The sequence below is a fragment of the Haliaeetus leucocephalus genome, unplaced genomic scaffold (assembly GCF_000737465.1).
Source record: "Haliaeetus leucocephalus isolate CR32 unplaced genomic scaffold, Haliaeetus_leucocephalus-4.0 Scaffold340, whole genome shotgun sequence".
Classification (NCBI taxonomy): domain Eukaryota; kingdom Metazoa; phylum Chordata; class Aves; order Accipitriformes; family Accipitridae; genus Haliaeetus; species Haliaeetus leucocephalus.
This window is the reverse complement of record NW_010972776.1, coordinates 10,047,341-10,066,115: the sequence shown is the minus strand read 5'-3', so window position 1 is coordinate 10,066,115 and position 18,775 is coordinate 10,047,341. Positions and strand designations below refer to the sequence as shown.

Here is an 18,775-nt window from a genome sequence, read left to right as displayed (position 1 = left end):
TAATTTCTAGACATGCCGCTGGATTTTCATCAGTTCACACAGACTGAATTTAACTTTTTTCAGCCCTTAAACTGTTAAAAACAAAATCAGAAAACATTTGCTCAGTCAAGTGATTTGCTACAGTTAAAAGATTTGCCGTTCTGCTCTAACAAGCTGCTTACGTCCCTCCTTTTATTCATCTACTAAGCACCAGAGGAACTGAAAGCACTAGGTGGAATAGGGTTATGCTATATGGAAACTTTCTCAAGTCTTGCAAACCCTTTCTAGCGTGACCTGAGAAGTCTTCTGCACTTCCAGAACCCCAGGCTTATTTTAGCCTTACAGAAAAAAAAAAAAAGGTTCAAAGTTACAGTAACTGTGATTTACATCTCCCATTTTCATCTAGAAATGTAAACAGAATGGTCTAAATATTTGTGTCACAAATACTATGTTATCTAACTTTAGACTACTTTTCTACTTTTAGACTGTTCATATAAGAAACGATGCCAACACACAAAAATAGGTTAAAATGGTGGTGTTAAGACCAGTAAACATCTCCAGATTTTTGAGATTTTTCCCCAACACCTATGTTCTAAAAATTCATTGATTCAAAGCCATGTTTCCATTTTAAAATAGGTATGTTTTTACATGATGAAACCTCTATTATGTGATATTAGCGCTAATAAAGCTTGCTCCAAACTGAAGGCAGAAATGCAGTTTCACATTGGAAGGAATTGCTCTGGTCTTTAGCGTATCTTACAGCTACCAGCCCACTAAGCTGATGCATATGACTATACAAGACCAGTTTGATATAGAAGAAAATAATCAGAAGAAAATAATCATCAAAATCCAGTAAAATGTTCACATCAAAGCCATGGAGCTCAAATGCAATAATGATTTCAACATCAACTCATTTCAGCATTTTAAATACAGCTGTAAAGGCACAAGTCTAGAAACTGAATAGGAGCAAATCAGGATGCATAACATTTCTCTTCAGGTTCCCTAAAAAAACTGACAGTGTGATAGTTTAATTGGCTTCCTTATTCAGCTCTTTGCCCTTTGTATGGATGTTTCTTATGCTTCTACCTCTGGCTTTTCAATCTGTTAAACTGCAGCTGTTCCAATTACTGGAAAAGAATAATTAAAAGATGGTGTTGACAGTACTGCCCTATATACAGTCAGTTAATTAATACAATTTCTTTAACCATATATTGTGAAAATATTCACACCAAAATTCATACAAAGGGAAAGCAAATCTCTGCTTAAAGAGGAATCCAAAGCAAACCAGTATAGTTATGTTTGCAGTCCCCTCACAGCGACACTGTAACATGCCCCAAACATTGAAATACAGAAAAAAATTGTCAATATGCACCTGGCAATACTTTTTGACACTACAACTTTTCTAGAAACCTCAAAGACCTTAAAAAGAAAGTCTTTCAATTAAAGTAAATTAAGAAATAAGCTTTAAAATAGCTGAAGACAGTTCTGAGAATTACACATGTACTTTGACTTACTATCCACTATGTTGTCTCAAAGAATTTTTTTTTTTTTTTTTTTTTTAATAACCGGGAGGGAAAAGCCCTCAGACACCAGATATAAGTTACAGCATCTTTTGGAAGCAATTACACTGTAGACATCAAGATGCACACAGCCTCATAAATGGAACAGAGATGCTTACGAAACAGTTACTATCAAATATATTTCATTATTTTAAATTGGGCTGACTGGTCAAGGAACAAGGCATAATCATAAACTGTAAAGCATAAAGAAGTGAGATAAACTAGGTTTGTAGCCAACCCCTCCTGCTGTCTAAATGGTGTAAGCAGTACAGGCTCCTGTCTCTATAGCAATATGTGTAGGGCCATTTGTAAAACAGGAAAAAAAAATCCCCAAATCTTTAAATATTAAGTTAAGCAGTCAGGGCATGTACCACATGTTTAACAAGAAGTACTGCAGTTTGCCATCCACCCACTCAGCATTTTTTCCTGTATAAATGAGGAAATTGCTGCAGTAACATTTTAGGATGCATCATTTCAGTGAAAATTATTTTTATACATAAATATACATATGCGTACTATAGATGTGTATGCGTTCATATATATAGCATGTGTACTATATATATACACACTATATATATACACACACATTATTTTTATATTTATATATATGACAAATATATATCACCCTGCATCTGACACAGCCACTTCCCCTTCCCGCCCAGACACCTCAGTTAAGAAAGATTCATGTTCTCACATGATTTTGAGACTACCAAAATATATGTTCTTCAGCAAGCCAAGGAGGCAGCAGCTGGCTGACCGAGAAGTAATCGTGTTGAGTAATGAGTTTCTCCATTTCATACATTCTTCAAAAACCCACAACCCTGGTCCTTGGAAGTATCATTCATTAACGAGAAAAATATCTTGATAGTCTAAGTATGAAGTTTCTGAAATTATTCAGCAACAGTAAACAGTTAAAAAGCCCCACACCATTTCCTATCATGTCACAATCAGATATTTTTAAAACAATTTAAAAAAACCATAACTTAGATTAAATCTTAAGTCAGCTTCCCAGAAATTTGTAGGAAAAGGGGGACACACAAGAAATGAACAAGCCCAATCCCTGTAGTAGTCACACGTTTAATATTTAGAAGGGTTAATATATTAAAATAATAAAGTCAGTTTCAGATATATTTTGTAACTACACAGATTCTCAGAAATATCTCAAATCTATTCCTAAGTGTGTGTTTCTATCCATGAAAGTAGTTTTTATTTTATGCCACTTATGGATGCTCTGCATTTTCTTGTGTGTATCCTTGAAGAAGGCTTTGCTCTAAAATTGAGGTAAGATTTCCAGCAAGGAATCACTTCCAAAAGTTAAGATGCACTGTTAACTTAATGACAAGCTATAGCTTATAATATGCAAAAAAATAAAAGTTCAGCTTTGCTTGGGCAAACTACTCTTACATAAAAGGCATTAGGTAAAATAAGGTCTTAAACACTTAGTAGGAGGTAAGACTAAAGTGAGTTCATAAAGGTTTCCAACTTTTGATCCAAGCCCATATACTCTACTGACAACATACTGCTAAGAAGAAATGCTTTTGAATTAGCACTGATTTATTCAGAGAACTGTGCTCATCTTCCCTAGGTGATTATATATAATAAATCACCACAGAAATCTGAATGCACAGTCACAGCAGCCAGACTGACCCTGCTGAAAATAATTGGTCTGAAGCAACAGTTATTTTTTATTAGGTCAAACTGTGAACAACGAAGAATTTATTTCTAAACAACTTCTCCACAGCTGTTATTGTCTGTTGGCTGCGCAATTTATTTTAGTAAAGTATGCCTAAACACATCTACACATCTGACTCGTATGATGCAAATATATTGAACAATTTAGTAATTAAAAGGAAGCTAGGATTGAGCACCAGCCACTAAGAACTTCAGTATTTCTGCACCACAGATAGCAAACTGCAAATTACATTAGTCATGTGTTGATTAAAGTATTTTGAAAATATTCTTAAAATAAACGTTTTTCTTTCATTCTTCCATTATTTACATAGAATCTGTTAATCATTTTGCATTCCCTAAACCTTATTGTCTTTATCCACTGGAGTGAGTTTTTGTGGTCCTGCACACCTACGCAAAGCACTCCCTACTGAAAAGAGCAGGCATGGGGAGGCAAGAATAAAGTACATTGATCATTACTCTTATTGTGTGCTTCTGTAATGACTCAATTTCTTTAAAAGACAAAAAGATTAACTTTCTGAGTGCAGGAATTCCCACAGCATTGTCACCTCTGATGGATCCAGTCTGCTAACCCACAATCCACAAAATTTCCAGTGTGGGCAGTCTGACATCTTTTGCCAAAGGCCAGAGTCCCTCAGGGAAGACTGGCGGTTTTGAGGAAGATGCTGATGCTTCAAGTCCAGGTTGTCAGAAATCGCCATGTGCAACCTGGGAGCCAAACCATGGGAACGAGTCTTCTAGGAGAAGACTTGAAACTGCTGCACCATACTCCCCATGGTCACTTCACTGCTGCTGGCTGGATTCCTTTAAGGAGTCACAAAAAATATGACACTTACGTAGATTCAATCAATTTAATTATTTGCCATCCACTAGTCTTAAGCATGTTAGATACAAATTTTTATGAAACAGCAACTTGAAGTTCTTCACACACAATGACACGTGAAAGGCTTATGCAGCCAAAAGTTCGGTTTCAAATTTATCACTAATATTAGTATTTCTCCCATTCAATTAAAAAAAAAAAAAAGCACAATTTCTCTACACTAGAAAAGGAGTTTCAAGTTGCAGATCATTCCAACTAAATGCTACGAGAACAGGTGGAAATAGTACCAAAGCTGGAACAGCTGAATGGGCCACATGGGACAAAGGGAGTCTTGTACTAAACACCCACACTTTAAATTTCTTCAAATTTTTTTTTTCCCTGTAAGCCAGAGGCAATCGGGAATCAACTCTTCCCATTTGACAAAGGTAGGTGTAGTCCAAAGACTCCTTCCCAAACGACAACATAGGGGAACTCCCTGGTTTGTTTGCTCAGGATTCTCCCTTCCTCAGCAAATCAAGCTAGTGATAGCCTCCACACTACCTGCTCCCAGGAAGAAAGCAAAATCACATAACTGAGTCTCTTGTTTTGATGCTCTTCCATTCCAACAGCAGCAGTGAAAATTGACAAAACCGGATAGTTTTCACAGGTTCTTTCACTTGGGAGGGGGCCAGTAGCAAAGACACTGAAGATGTGTGTTTGTAGCTCAAGGAAGATTTACACCTCAATAATACCTGTGACCATCCTTGCAGTCCTAAGTGCATGGAACAGCTTTAATTGAAAGTTTTCTGCAGAGTTGGATACTACCTCTTCAGAAGATACCTAGTCATCTTCTACAGCAAAAAGAGGTTTTCTATAAATTCCCCACTGTTGAGTGTTGTAATACAACAGACCCAAAAGGCACAGCCTTTAACATTCAGCTGTGAATAGCACAATCTTAGTGGTTAGTAACATTAAAAAAAAAAAAGATACTTTCAAAATGTATACCTTGCTTACATTTAGATTTTTCCAGAAGATAAAAAAGAATGATCACAAAATGACACTTCATATTAAACAGTTCCATTTCTCTGAAATACACCATTATATTCTACTTCTAATTTACCAAATGTCAAAATTCCTGTGTAATAATTAAATTATAGAAAATAAATTACAAACTGCTTTCTTCTCTAGCATCTATGAGAATATAAATTTAAAGAAAACTGTATGTTTCCTAGGCAAAGTTTCAAAAGATGCGAGTTATTTATTTCATTCAAGTTTGTCATGGTGAGCAAACATGCAAGCTATGAATTCATTTCCAAAAGCAGATTTAAAGTGACAGTTTTAAGATAGTCACTTAGCAGACTCGAACAATCTGCAGTTACAACATCCATATTTAGTGACAACATAACTATCCAGATAATTTAGGATCAAATCAGGACATACTGCTTTACATAGAGTAATTGTACATATCGAGAAAAGCCTAAGCACAAGCTGTTTTTAGAAAGGCCCACAGAAGAATGCTAATCTTATTTGGACTTTTTAAAACTATGAAATATTTAAGTCAAATCATTTAAAGTCTCCTGATCACAAACCTTTATTTCGTAAAACTTGAAACATCTGACTCCTAATGAAAACTGAAGTTCAGTGCTTTCGGAAATGTCCATGTAGCAGCTTCTACAGGTCCCACTGCTGAGCCATTTTACCAGCGCTACCGCATGCTCTAGGCAGTTTTCTACATCTTTATAGTGTTGTACATGTGACCACGTCACTTCACCCTGACAAACCGTCCTTTGGAAAAACAGAACTGAAAAAAAATCAGCGAAGCTCTAAGGAAGAGAGGAGTGCACGGAGGTGGGTCGAAGGGCTTGGCCCAGGTGACAGCCACCACCAGCAGAGCTGCACCACTTCCCTTCCAGCCGCCCTCGTAGCAGTTAAGTCAGCAAAAAAAAAAAGGGTCTAACAATTCTACAAATAACGTTAGACTCTATGCAAAACATCGCTTTCATCTGTGCTGCTCTAGTGAATCACAGCAGGCTCAGGAGAGACCCCATTATAACAAAAAAAAACCCAAAAACCAACAGAGGATCATGGTGTAGAGCTCCTTGGGGTGAAATAGCATTGCACAGCTGTGATGCACAAAAAGACTGTACAAAAGTCAGCTAAAACAAGAAATATTTGTATTTCAGCACCTTCTACAGCTGCCATCATCTACTTTTCTACAGCTGAAAATCTCTTTTTGTTGCATACGTACACAACACCAAACAACTGTGATAACTTTGAGTTGGGACAAGCCCTTCTCCGAAATAGTTCAAAATAAAACAGTTGTAATTCAGGTGTTTGCCTGCCAGAGGGAGCTGAAGGAAAGAAAAAAATTCTATGTATCTCAGTACTTCAAAAGTTTTGGGTTTGTCCTACCCCAATTAATTTAACTATTCAGACAAAAAAAAAGGTTTTAATGCAAAATCAACCCAGCTGTGTCTGGCACAGGGCAGCCTCATGCCACACAGTGCACCCCTGCACCAACACCCCCACTACCAAAACCTTGCCAATTATGCCCAATACACTCACTCTACAAATAGGTCCCCCTGGATCTCTGAATGGAAACAATGCCTCCTTTCAAGGTATATTTAAGTACTTTTTGATCCACACCATAGTGGAGATGTCTGCACCAGAGATAGGCTTCTCTGAGAAGGAAAGCGTCACATGAGATGGTATTTAATGCCTTATTACATCAACTCATCATTAAATGCACGGCAACACTGCGCAAAGACTAAGTTCCCAGTTTGCCAGAATGAAATACATATGCTGAAAACAGCTTTTCATTTAAATGCTTATTGGTCTCTTTTGCACACTCTTTCCACTTGCTGCTTCTAACACTTAACATTGGTACACCTATAAATCTGCGTGTGGGTAGAGTTGCTACAGCATAAAATTATAAGTTACCACATTAATAATTTATTCTTGCATAGTACCAGCTACCCTGAATAGTTTGGAACAGGCAGGAAGTGGTCTCATTTTGCAGACTAGTAAAGCAAAATATCTAAACGATGTGTTCACGGGAGACTGGAATTCTGTACAGCAGCTCAGGAAAGAATTCCAGTTCACACATGATGGACAACCCCTTCCTTCCCTCCTGCACTTCAGTTAAACTACTTCCAACTTCAAAAAACGTTAGATATAAAAGCCAGCATGAATCCCACCAGAGCTTTCACATTTTTGAAAAAGAGCAGAATGAGTATATCTTTAAATAGCACCCTTAAATATTTAAGGGCTAAACTGATCCAACTTTGCTTAGATCAAAATTTGACCAACAGCTTTGAAAAAAGCTTAGTAGCATCCTGTGTATTTCTTGCAATCAAAACACTTTTAGGAAAATCAGTTATGCCACCTTCTGGTATTTATAAGAACTGCTCTACAAGACAAATACTCATTTTCATAAATTGCCATTTTAAATGGCAAAAAACCCCCAGCATAACCAGAAAACTCACTTCACATAGGACACTGATGCAAAATAGGACTTTTTTTTAAAGCTTCAGTTGATTTGTACGGCATCATTAGCTTGGACTAGCTTGTGTCCAGCCTTAAAGTCCCTAAGCCTGTATTACCTGCTGACAAATGCAGCATCATTCCCCCACAGTACCTGGTTTGAGATACGAACTGCTCTCTGACCCATCTCACCAGCCATAGCAAAGGAACTGGAAAAGGCGGAGAGGGAAAAGGATAAGAAAACTTGTGAAATGGCTTCTCTACAAGGAACAACTTGTAGATTGGACTTAACAGCATGGAAGACAGATAGGCAAGAAATACATTAAGAGTCTATAGTGTCACAAAAAGCACAGTAAAGGTGTACAGGGAGTCATTATTCACCAGCTCCCCAACACAATAAAGAGAAAGCTTCAAATGAAACTAGCAGATGTCTGGTAAAAAAAACCAAAAACAACCAAAAACCATAAAGAGGAAACTTCTTCACATAACATGCTTCAGCTATCACACCATCAGCTTTTCAGTAACCATTTCTTCTTACGACATAGATTCACAGAAGCAACTGTGAAATGTAATTAAAAAAAGTGGTTTGTACCAAGAGGCATGGTAGGCAACTCAAGCAGAGTCACATACAAGGCCAGCAATCAAACTTCTCCCCCTTACCTCTCACTACCAAAGCATCATTAATACTATAGTAGGACAAATACATGGGTATATAAGAACTATAAACACCGTTCCATCTGTATCATGCCTGAATCTATGCAATATAATCTGTACTGCTAAGCATACAAGGAAGGATGAATTTAAGCCATAACTTCAAGAAATTTTTAATCATTTCCAACGTAAGCCTTCAATATAAACCATTTCTAGATGTCGAATTCCCACCGACAATTTCTCAAGCAGAAAAAACAGGGCATCGTCAGTGAAAGAAAGCAAGCATAGAATTAATGTTATTTCATACCTATGTGGATAACTGACTCCAAGTGTGTTAACTCTGATCCTCCACTGTTCCTCACAACACAAACATCTAATAATTCTCCAACCTTAGACAATCTTTGACCCACAAATTAGATATTTCTGGCTATAGTTTTCCATTGTAACTTTGAACTACACAAGTTTAATTACATGAATTTAAAATATAATTAGGAAGTTTGGTGTAGGTATCAGACAAAGCCAAGACCATGCTCAGGTTACATGTTACATGTACATGTAGCGGAACCCACATAAGACACAGCTGAAATACAAGGACATCTATAAGCATCCCCACTTGCTCATCACACCTTCCCGCAAGCCTTTGCATATTCTTTCAGCTATATATATTCAGCTCTTTGCAATATGTGTCCCATTGTATAATCACTTTCTGGATCTCCAAACAAAGCAAAACTTACGTTAAGCAAAGCTTTGCTCTAACGTGTTCTTACAATTAAGGTTTTTACTCATTCTTAAGTTCAGCAGTTTGGTTTCTGGAGATGCTGTAATTATCATTTTGCCCACACAAGGCAGAATGATAATATGCAGAAGGGTATACACACATCACGAGAAGTACAAAACATTACTTTCGTCACAAACACTACCAGAAGTCATGCTGCAACACCACATTATTTGTCTGAAATATTTTCTGAGAACCTCAGAAATAAATAACACTAAAGTTGCACAATAATACTTCAGAAGAATCATGATAGTAACTCAGACCAGGCATAATGTGACTGTGGCCACCTGAACAAAGTCTTGCTGCATATTGCACAAAGCATTGCCTGGAAAATGCAATGCTATAATCCCACATAATGAAGTGTTAAAATAATCAAAAAACAAAAAAAATCAAGCACTGAGATCAGTCATGCCTTCATGCCTGAACTGCTCCTGCCTGCCCATGTATTTACAGACATTTATAACTGCCACTGAATGATTTTTGCAGTTTAGCAAAGCATTTATTTCTTCACTCACTTGGAACACCGATTCTAAATTTCAAACCTTAAACTAAGAGCAGTATTGGCATCTAGCAATTCAAAGGCAATCTCAAATGAACTCAGTATTTTCATGACACTAAAATCCTTGAAAGCTGAAGCTTTTGAGGTCTTTGAATAGCATATACTGGACACTTCATATGAAAAGAAGGCAAGATTAATTCTGGGGGCACCTTGGAAATCTCTGCTGAGCCAGCCATACACTACTCCAAATCCAAAAGCACAGGATACAGCAGCCAGATTAGGAAGGGAGGAGGGCAGGGCAATAAGCCACATATTTATTCAATAGGGTCAGTACTGAACTCGAAGTGAAATGGAGTTGGTAGCTCGAGATAAGAGGAACATTTGCCACAAGAGTGTCTGTAAATACTGAAATAAAAACTGTCCAGTGAATAATAAATGTGTGCAGGGAAACCAACAGTTACTGCAACTACTGGACCACAGAGTTTTACATAAATACTATTACAGAAGAGTGTTCTTTCTTTAGTGCTTCTCATCAAATTTCTGCAAACTTATGGTCTGGCTCATATCCTGAATCAAGCAACAACATGCACAAACATACCTTTTTGTGCTTGATTCTTTCACTGAAGTAGAAACACAAGCAAACTACCAACACCTTGCTGCACAAAAAGCAGCTGCTAGGGAGAATTTTTTTTAAAACATGACAAAATTTTGCGGACTCCTGAAATGTGCTTTCAGTAAGGAACAATGGCAATACTCAACTTCAGCACAAAATACTGATTTATTAAAAAGAAGAGACCTCTTTGAAGACTACCAGGCACGTTAAGTAATTACATTCAATAAACAGTTAAGAAGTTGTCCAGGATTCTCAGCCATCGTATTGAGCACCTCAATGTAAAAATAGCAATCTAGTATTTGTAGATAAGCAGCCTATTTATGATTATCTTTTATCAACACCCTAGAACAATGCACAAGGCACAGTGTGACTAAGCTTTTACTTCACTGCTGTAATCTGATGAAAGCACGCTGAATCCAAAGGGCAAAAGTAAAATTATTGAGCCTTAGCTTTCCATTGTCGAATGCACAGAATAAATTCTTTTTAACAGCAAATTCCAGTAACGTGATTCAGTTCGTTTACCCTCCTTCTCCCTCCCTTTGCTCCCAAGTTCTGCATTGTAAATGGTCTTACAGCCCAGTACGTTAACTGTCCAGAGAACAAGGCCATTCCTGTTCTTAAACAACACTCCTCATTACTCCTAAACCATGCATAGCAGAGGGATGGCTAGTCTAACTTCAGATCAAGCCAGCACGCATCACGTAATTACTCCTCATCAGCCGACGTTTTTGTCACACCCCACTAACCAGCAGCAATAAAAGGATTTCCGGTTTACAATGACAGACCAGTGATGTCCTGGCAAAGCCCCCGAGCAAAACCCGAGACAGACTACTATGTATTTTACTGTTTGGGCCCAGCTCTAATTATCTGAAAACAGAACTGAAGACAGTCACATTGGTGCTCTAATTACTGGGGAGACAGAACGAGAGAGGAGAAAACCTTGCCGTGAGAGCAGAGGAACCCAGACAACTGCCAAAGATGCTGCTCTAGCTAGGAGAGAACAGCTTTACAAAGCCTGCAAACTCCTCTGCTTCAGTTCTCATGTTCTGCTTTACTCCCACACTGCTCTGACTCACTCAAGTCACGTCGATCCTCATTTAAGCAACTGCAAATACGGCTTTGCTATCCTTGTCCAGCTGAGGTACCGAGGAACTTGCTGACTTGTTGATACATGACCTCCATGCTCTTCGGGACAACAGCAGTAAATTGAGAGTGTCTGAAGATTTAAAACGTGTTCACTTCAAATTAAGTTTCCTTCCAGACCCTTGGCTGATACACCTCCACCCATCTGGTTGTCAGCTTTGATTCAGCTAGCCTGTAACAGGTGAGCTGGAGCAGAAGAATGAAACTAGAAGTCTGGAATTTGGAACAGGGCAGTTGCATGCTGAAAACGTTTGGAATCCAATGTGATGGAGCTGGATGTGATAACACAGCTTGTGAAGATGGAAGGAGATTAGCAAGATGCTCAGGTTTCAGAAATGTCATGGCAAGGTCAGGCATAAATATACACACAATATTGTAACAAGGCAGAATAGTAGTGGTTATAGCTGAAAGTTTTCTCTGACAGACATACTTCTGCATTTTAACAGTGCACTGTTATTTTCGGTTGTTGAATTTACTACAACCTGCAGGAATCGTACTGCTACCTGGATTTCAGATTTCAGTGTCCATCTATCTATGGGATTGGTAGTTACCAGGCTGTAGAAGAACATACTGTCCGAAAAATAGAGTTGTTTCCCTCAACAGCCTTCGCTGATCCTACAGGATACTTCTATAATACCTCTGAAGATCATGTGAAAACTTAATAGTTGCTTCAACTTTCACTGTCTAGGGCAGGACACTAATGCAAATATAACCTAGCACTTCTCATTTTTATAAGATATCCTTAATAATGTTAGCAAGCTTGAAGTGCAGCTCATTAAAACAAATCAATTTCAGATGCAAACCCTACTGATCTCCCCATACAGTGAACATCCAAGCAAGATTGGGTATCCCGTTTTTCCAGCATAGTCTCCACCACTGTGCAACTATTTTCTAATATATGCCTGGTTTTGCATCCAAGTGAACTAAAACCTGACTCAGACACATCCCAAATGTCCAAAGACAATGGAATCAGAAATGTATTACCAAGCTGCACACATGAACATACACACACAGAACACCTCTAGCATTTAAAAAAAAAATGGAATATGCAAGTGGTGGTTTTTTTGATTGGTTGGGTTTTATAATGCAAGGTTTTTTGGTGTCCAGGTGTGGGTGTTTTTTCCCCTTCAAATAAGGCACATCCTTCAGCTGTTTTGGGGGTTTCTTTTGTTCGTTTGTTTTTAAATGTAGGAAGTACCAAACTATTTAGCACCCACTAATAAAGGTATACTTCCCTTTTCAAAATTAGGTGACTTCTTTTCTTATCAGCAAAATGAAATAAAACTTAATCAGATGCACCCACTGAGAAGTTTTATTTTCTTCCCCTTCCCTTTCTGAATAAAGAACAATGTAATTCTTCCATATTTGACTATAGGGGAAGACATTGATTATAGCTGAACGTTAGTGCCAAAAGTATTTTCTGGGAGAAAGGAATTTAAAGATAGCACTGTTGCTTTTCAGGATGACAACTTTTATTCCAGAAGTGTTTGTTTAGATGATCAGCTGCTAGCTAAGGCAGATTAAACTGCATATTAAAATGATTTGGTTTTGAAACAACAAGAGTTAAGTTTTTGAATGTTCTTAAATTATCAATTTAAGAACTATGTCAGTCTGTACCCAAAAGCGTTACGCCCTGTTTAATATAGGGTCACAGTGGACAAATTACATGCAGAAAAAAACAAATCCCATACTCCCTCAAAGGGAGAATGCTATACATGCTGTTTGAGTAGATTATTTTAGATTTAGGACTCTAAAGCACCCTACCATAAGCATAAAGTCGCTTTGCATAAAGCCCCTCTTTTTCACTTGATGCATGCAGATAAACACCAAACTGAGCAGGGAAACAATTACTCATAACACTACACCCACCACTGGCCATCAAGAGAACAGTTATAACCAATACACATCCACCCAAGTGACAGAAGACAGACATATGGAAACAAAAGGGAAAGTGACAATCAGCATGAGATTACATTACACTGCTGACATCATGTCACCAGTTGGAGAACCTTCCAGAGTCAGATCTCTTCAGCAAAAACTGCTTACACAGTATTGAATGCAGTACGAACCAGCCAGAGTCCCGAAGCAGCTAGCCTAGTTTGCAAGTTTAGCCATCCCACTAAAAGCAGTAGGCTCAGCTCCTTCATACGTAGTATAAAATATTGCAGATCCACACCTATTTGCTTCCCACATCAATATCAAGTAGCAAACATTTCATGTGTCAAAGGCACTGGTTTACAAGCCGTATACTAAAGTTACATTTGGACAGAAGTTAGGATCCAGAAGCCATGTATAGAGGGCATTTAACTGCAGTTAACCCAGAATATTAACCTGAACCAAACCCCAGCTTTCAAATACGCAAGAGGGTGTTTCTACTTTGAACCACCATTCCTTTCTTCATGCAAAAGAAAGATTAACAGCAGTACACCCTGTGTTATGCTTCTAATATATTCATCAAGGCTGCACATAAATTTCTAGTCATACAAGATCAACTTTTGCTTTCTTATCAAATATTCCATCACAAAGAAACCATTGTTTTTACCTAGTCAATCTTGAAAAAAATTCCAGAGATTTTACTTATATGCAAGTCAACAATAAAGCTGTGAGTTTTTACTTCATTTGGAGTGGTTGGTTAAGAAAAGTAATTTGGAAAGCTAGCAGTATTTATTGGAGAAAAACTTTTTACTGAAGAACTTAATTCTTCCACTGAGGTTAAGAAATCATTTCCTCCTAAACTAGCACAAACACTGTCATACACACCATACTGAGACTACATGTGGCCAACACAAGTGTCCAACAAATAAGAAGCTTGTCACATCCTCAAAATAATCCACAGGATTTTTTCCAGTTCTTTCTCTTCTAACTTTAACTCTTACATGAATATATTCAAAAGACTTCATATGAAAATGCCAACATTCACATTTCAAATGAAAAGGTACTGCTAAAATATTCAAGTGCACATGCTTAGAACGAAGTACATAAATTAATGGACCTAATGAGAAGGAGAGAAAATACTTGTAATGTTACTGCTATGGACAGAGAGAGGCATGACTGCTAAATAAAATCATAGAGGGAAACTAGAGGGAAATAAGATGGAGCAAAGACGTACTGTTTGGGATTACTAGAGACTGGAAGCTTTTGAAGATGGAGAGAACACACGTAACAACTCTGCTCTAAGGAAAGCTTTTAAAATTTTTTCTTCAAGTTTTACAGCATTATTCATTGAACAGCCATTCTTCATGCTAAGCGGAAACGTGACTGACCAAAACACTGCTAAAAGGCCCGTTGCATTCACTGAGTGACAGCAGTATATAAGAATTTCACTCATACAGAAGTCTGAAAAGTGAAACTTGAGAATGAATATGCTCAAGTCACCATAAACGCATCCAGCGGACAAAAGGCACTTGTGTGCCTGTTGGGGGGGGGGGGGGGACGACAGAAAATCTGTTGCTTCTAATTCAAGATCAAACAACTAGTGAAAAATCCCCCCGGAAGCAGAGTGCAGCATACTGATGAGCTGGAGCATTCTTCAAGAACAATTTAGCTACTGCCAAAACATACCTTCAATAATTTAAACTGTTGTCCCATGAATTATCTGTTTAGACTGAGATCAAAGTATACAAGATCAGTCAATGAAACTACAGAAACAGCTCTATTAGATTTCTTTAGTTTAAATTTGCTAAAAAATAAGGTTGCTTAATGTCAATACGGCCTTTGGAACAGAAATAATTGAGCATTCATTCCTAAGAAGAATGCTCAAAACAGTTCTTTAAATATATTAATCTAGTTAAATGAAAGGTTTAATGTCATTAACAATCAAAATAAAGAATGTAGAAGTCTTAAACAGCTTTATCAGAAAACTGCTAGTCATGGACAATGCCATTTGATGCAGCAATATTTTCAACCACCTACAAGGGAAAACAAATCCTACCAACACTGTTTCCCTACTGAAACACTCTCATTCATGCTGCTACATTTCATATAGCAGTGCAGAAAAGCACCCAATAGACCCGTCACATCCTCAGAAAAAAATCAAATCAAAACTAACATTCTTGGCACAATGAAGCTCCTTTACAAAGGAGTGCCAGAAACTTTTGTACCAGCAGCTATTTCATTATAAACTTAAGGCAGCTAAGCTTGTTTTCATTTAAGCATGAAGTTCCTAATTCAACTACAAAAAGCATGAAAACTAGCAAAGATATAGTGTATATCTTAAAAGATTTTCTACAGAAAGATACTGCGCTAGAAACATACCGATTTTTCTAGTTTCTTTGAAAGAATAAAATCAGTCACTCTAACAAATTAATCGGATCAGACAAAACTACCATTACAGGTGTGCAAAGTACAACACAAAATAAAAATGTAAACAGTTATATAGCTTCCTGAAATTAGGTTCAGTTAGTTAAAATATAATTGTTCCTTTATTAAGAACTTTATTTCAAGAAATGAAGACACGGAAATAAGGCTGCTGGAATTTCTTCCAGGACAAAGTGATCATCTCTACTCTTGCCCTAAATCTGTGGGTTTTCCTTCTAAAAAAAGAATAAGCACAAAAAGATTAAATAGCAGGTAGACTGTAATCAAGAAAAACAGAATAGCGATTTCAGTATATTTTAAGATACAAATCCCTCTCCAGCCATATCGGAAACGTTTTTAGCACACTGAAAGATTTGATAAGTAACTGTTATTGCCTCCTTGTTCTAAAATTGGTCTTTGGATACCCAAAAGCAGATGCAAGGGCAGCTGGATCAACTAAATCAGAAAAATCCACAGAAATCTTGGATTAGAGAACCATTAAGACTAAAGCTGGATTTTTTTTCTGCTTTGTTTGAAAATAACATAATCCATTATTTGAGAACAAATTAGCTTACAACTCACTAACTAGGTCCTTTTGTTTCTTAAAGTTATCTTCTAATTAGCTCTTCCAGAATTCCTCAGTTTTCCAGATGGGGGAAAAAAGCTTCCAGGCTGCCATCCTAAAAAAACCCCACTGACATCTCTGCAGGAATTCAGGCACTTGTGTGGCGGGTTGACCCTGTCTGAACACCAGGTGCCCACCAAAGCTGCTCTATCACTCCCCCTCCTCAGCTGCACAGGGGAAAGAAAATATAACAAAGGGCTTGTGGGTCAAGATAAGGACAGGAGTGATCACTCACCAATTACTGTCATGGGCAAAACAGACTCAGCTTGGGGAAAATTAACTCAGTTTATTACCAATCAACCAGCATAGGGTAATGAGAAATAAAACCAAATCTCAGAACACCTTCCCTCCACCCCTCCCTTCCTCCCAGGCACAACTTCACTCCCAGATTCTCTACCAACCCCCCGCCAGCGGCACAGGGAGATGGGGAATGGGGTTTACAGTCAGTTCATCACACATTATTTCTGCCACTTCATCCTCCTCAGGGGCAGGACTCATCACACTCTTCCCCTGCTCCAGCGTGGGGTCCCTCCCACGGGAGACAGTCCTCCATGAACTTCTCCAACGTGGGTCCTTCCCATGGGCTGCAGTTCTTCACGAACTGCTCCAGCATGGGTCCTTTCCACGGTGTGCAGTCCTTCAGGAGCACACTGCTCCAGCGTGGGTCCCCCACGGGGTCACAAGTCCTGCCAGAAAACCTGCTCCAGCATGGGCTCCTCTCTCCACAGATCCACAGGTCCTGCCAGGAGCCTGCTCCAGCGCGGGGTTCCCACAGGATCACGGCCTCCTTCAGGAACCCACCTGCTCTGGCGTGGGGTCCTCCCGGGGCTGCAGGTGGAGATCTGCTCCCCCGTGGACCTCCCTGGGCGGCAGGGGGACAGCCTGCCTCACCATGGTCTTCCCCACGGGCTGCAGGGGAATCTCCGCTCCGGCGCCTGGAGCATCTCCTCCCCCTCCTTCTGCACTGACCTGGGGGTCTGCAGGGTTGTTTCTCTTACATGTTCTCACTCCTCTCTCCGGCTGCCGTTTCTGTGCCAGCTGCAACTTTTTTTCCTTTTTAAATATGTTCTCCCAGAGGTTCTACCACTATCACTGATGGGCTCGGCCTTGGCTGGCAGTGGGTCCGTCTTAGAGCCGGTTGGTATTGGCTCTGTCGGACACAGGGGAAGCTTCCAGCAGCTTCTCACAGAAGCCACCCCTGTAGCCCTCCTGCTACCAAAACCTTGCCACGCAAACCCAGTACAACTTGCAAGATACCTGTCATGAAGCACTGCTGACATCTCCCCTCTGAATGATCCACACCGCTCAGGTTAGTAACTCCCCTGTCGACCAAAGGAGATGAAATGTAATACGTAATTTTAGATAAGAGTAGACACACTGAAGTGTGCTTTACATGGTAGAACACATGAAGGTGCAGCAAATACCTGCCAAAGATCTGTGGAGTCCATATTTTGTTTTTGATAAGATAATTAGGTTTTTTGTTTGAAGAAATAAAAATGAGTCACAGAAAGCCACAAAGCAGATGAGCCACATTCTAAAATCTTAACAGGCACAACAGTATCTACATGCTGTCCATCTCCACACTACCTTTGGAGGTTTTTACAGAAATATGTCAAGGCTATTAATAGCAGAAGAAAGAAAACTGACTCAAGAATAAATTCCATCAACTGAAAAGTCTGATGTTAAAAAAGGAAAAATTGTGACAATATAAAAAGTGCCAATCTCAATGAAAAGCCTTTATTCCAATCTTCCAAAAACCTACTGCACACTAATTCTTTCTCCATGAATTTATTCTCTACTTCTCAGCTGTGTTGCCTGTATTTCTGCTACTCCCTTGACTACCATAAACTTCAATTAGTCTTCTTTTGGCCTGCAAAGACAGGATCTAATCTAGGATGCTAATTTCTAATTAACTTGTCATGTATTCATGTGTGCTTTATGAACACAAGGAGAACATCTAGGAGGAAGTATCATCATAGCATTCCGTTTCAATTCAAGGACCATTCACTGCTCCACAACTGCTAAAAGTCTGAACAGAAATAATAGCAGACTTGATCCTAATTTGAAGCACAAACAGTAAATGAAATGAGAAAATTGAATTGTTCTTTTACTTAATTACTCTTCTTTGTTCAACTTAGAGACGAAAAAGTTTAGACCGATCTAATCACAGGTTGCCAATACCTAAAATGTAGTTGTAGAGAAGATGGAGGTACTCCCTTCACAAGGATGCACTTATCTTTTCCTTTTTTCTTCATTAAAAAAAAAAAAAATCTTTCTTGAAAATGTGTTACTGAATTACTTTACAATGAAAATCAATATTACGCCACTTTTGTCACCACAAAGCTTTCCAGACAATGAAAATATTCTGTATTAAAAAAAATAAAAATCACTGAACTTTACTAGTTGTTCTCTTTGCCAACAAAGCATCAAGAATGAAAATGAGATTCAAAAGTTGAACTAGGCCTTTAGACATTTTAATATTGTAAAGCCTTGGGTGAATGTGACAATATTTGTATCAAAATAATCTTTTCATTTCTTCTTTTCTACTCACATACTACTTCGAGTCTTCAGACAGATCTACATTTATGTTTTTCATCTTGCCTGCAGTATTACATTGTTAGGGATGTGCAATTTTGCCTGACTGGTAATTTGTTTGCTGGGGGG

The 18,775-nt window shown here is 38.4% G+C and overlaps 1 protein-coding gene across 4 annotated transcripts in view; it reads right to left on the bottom strand.

Moving 5' to 3' along the window:
• The window catches only part of KLHL13 (kelch-like family member 13), an 81,968-nt gene that overhangs the window by 41,988 nt on the left and 21,205 nt on the right, over positions 1-18,775 (bottom strand). The window lies entirely within an intron of this gene.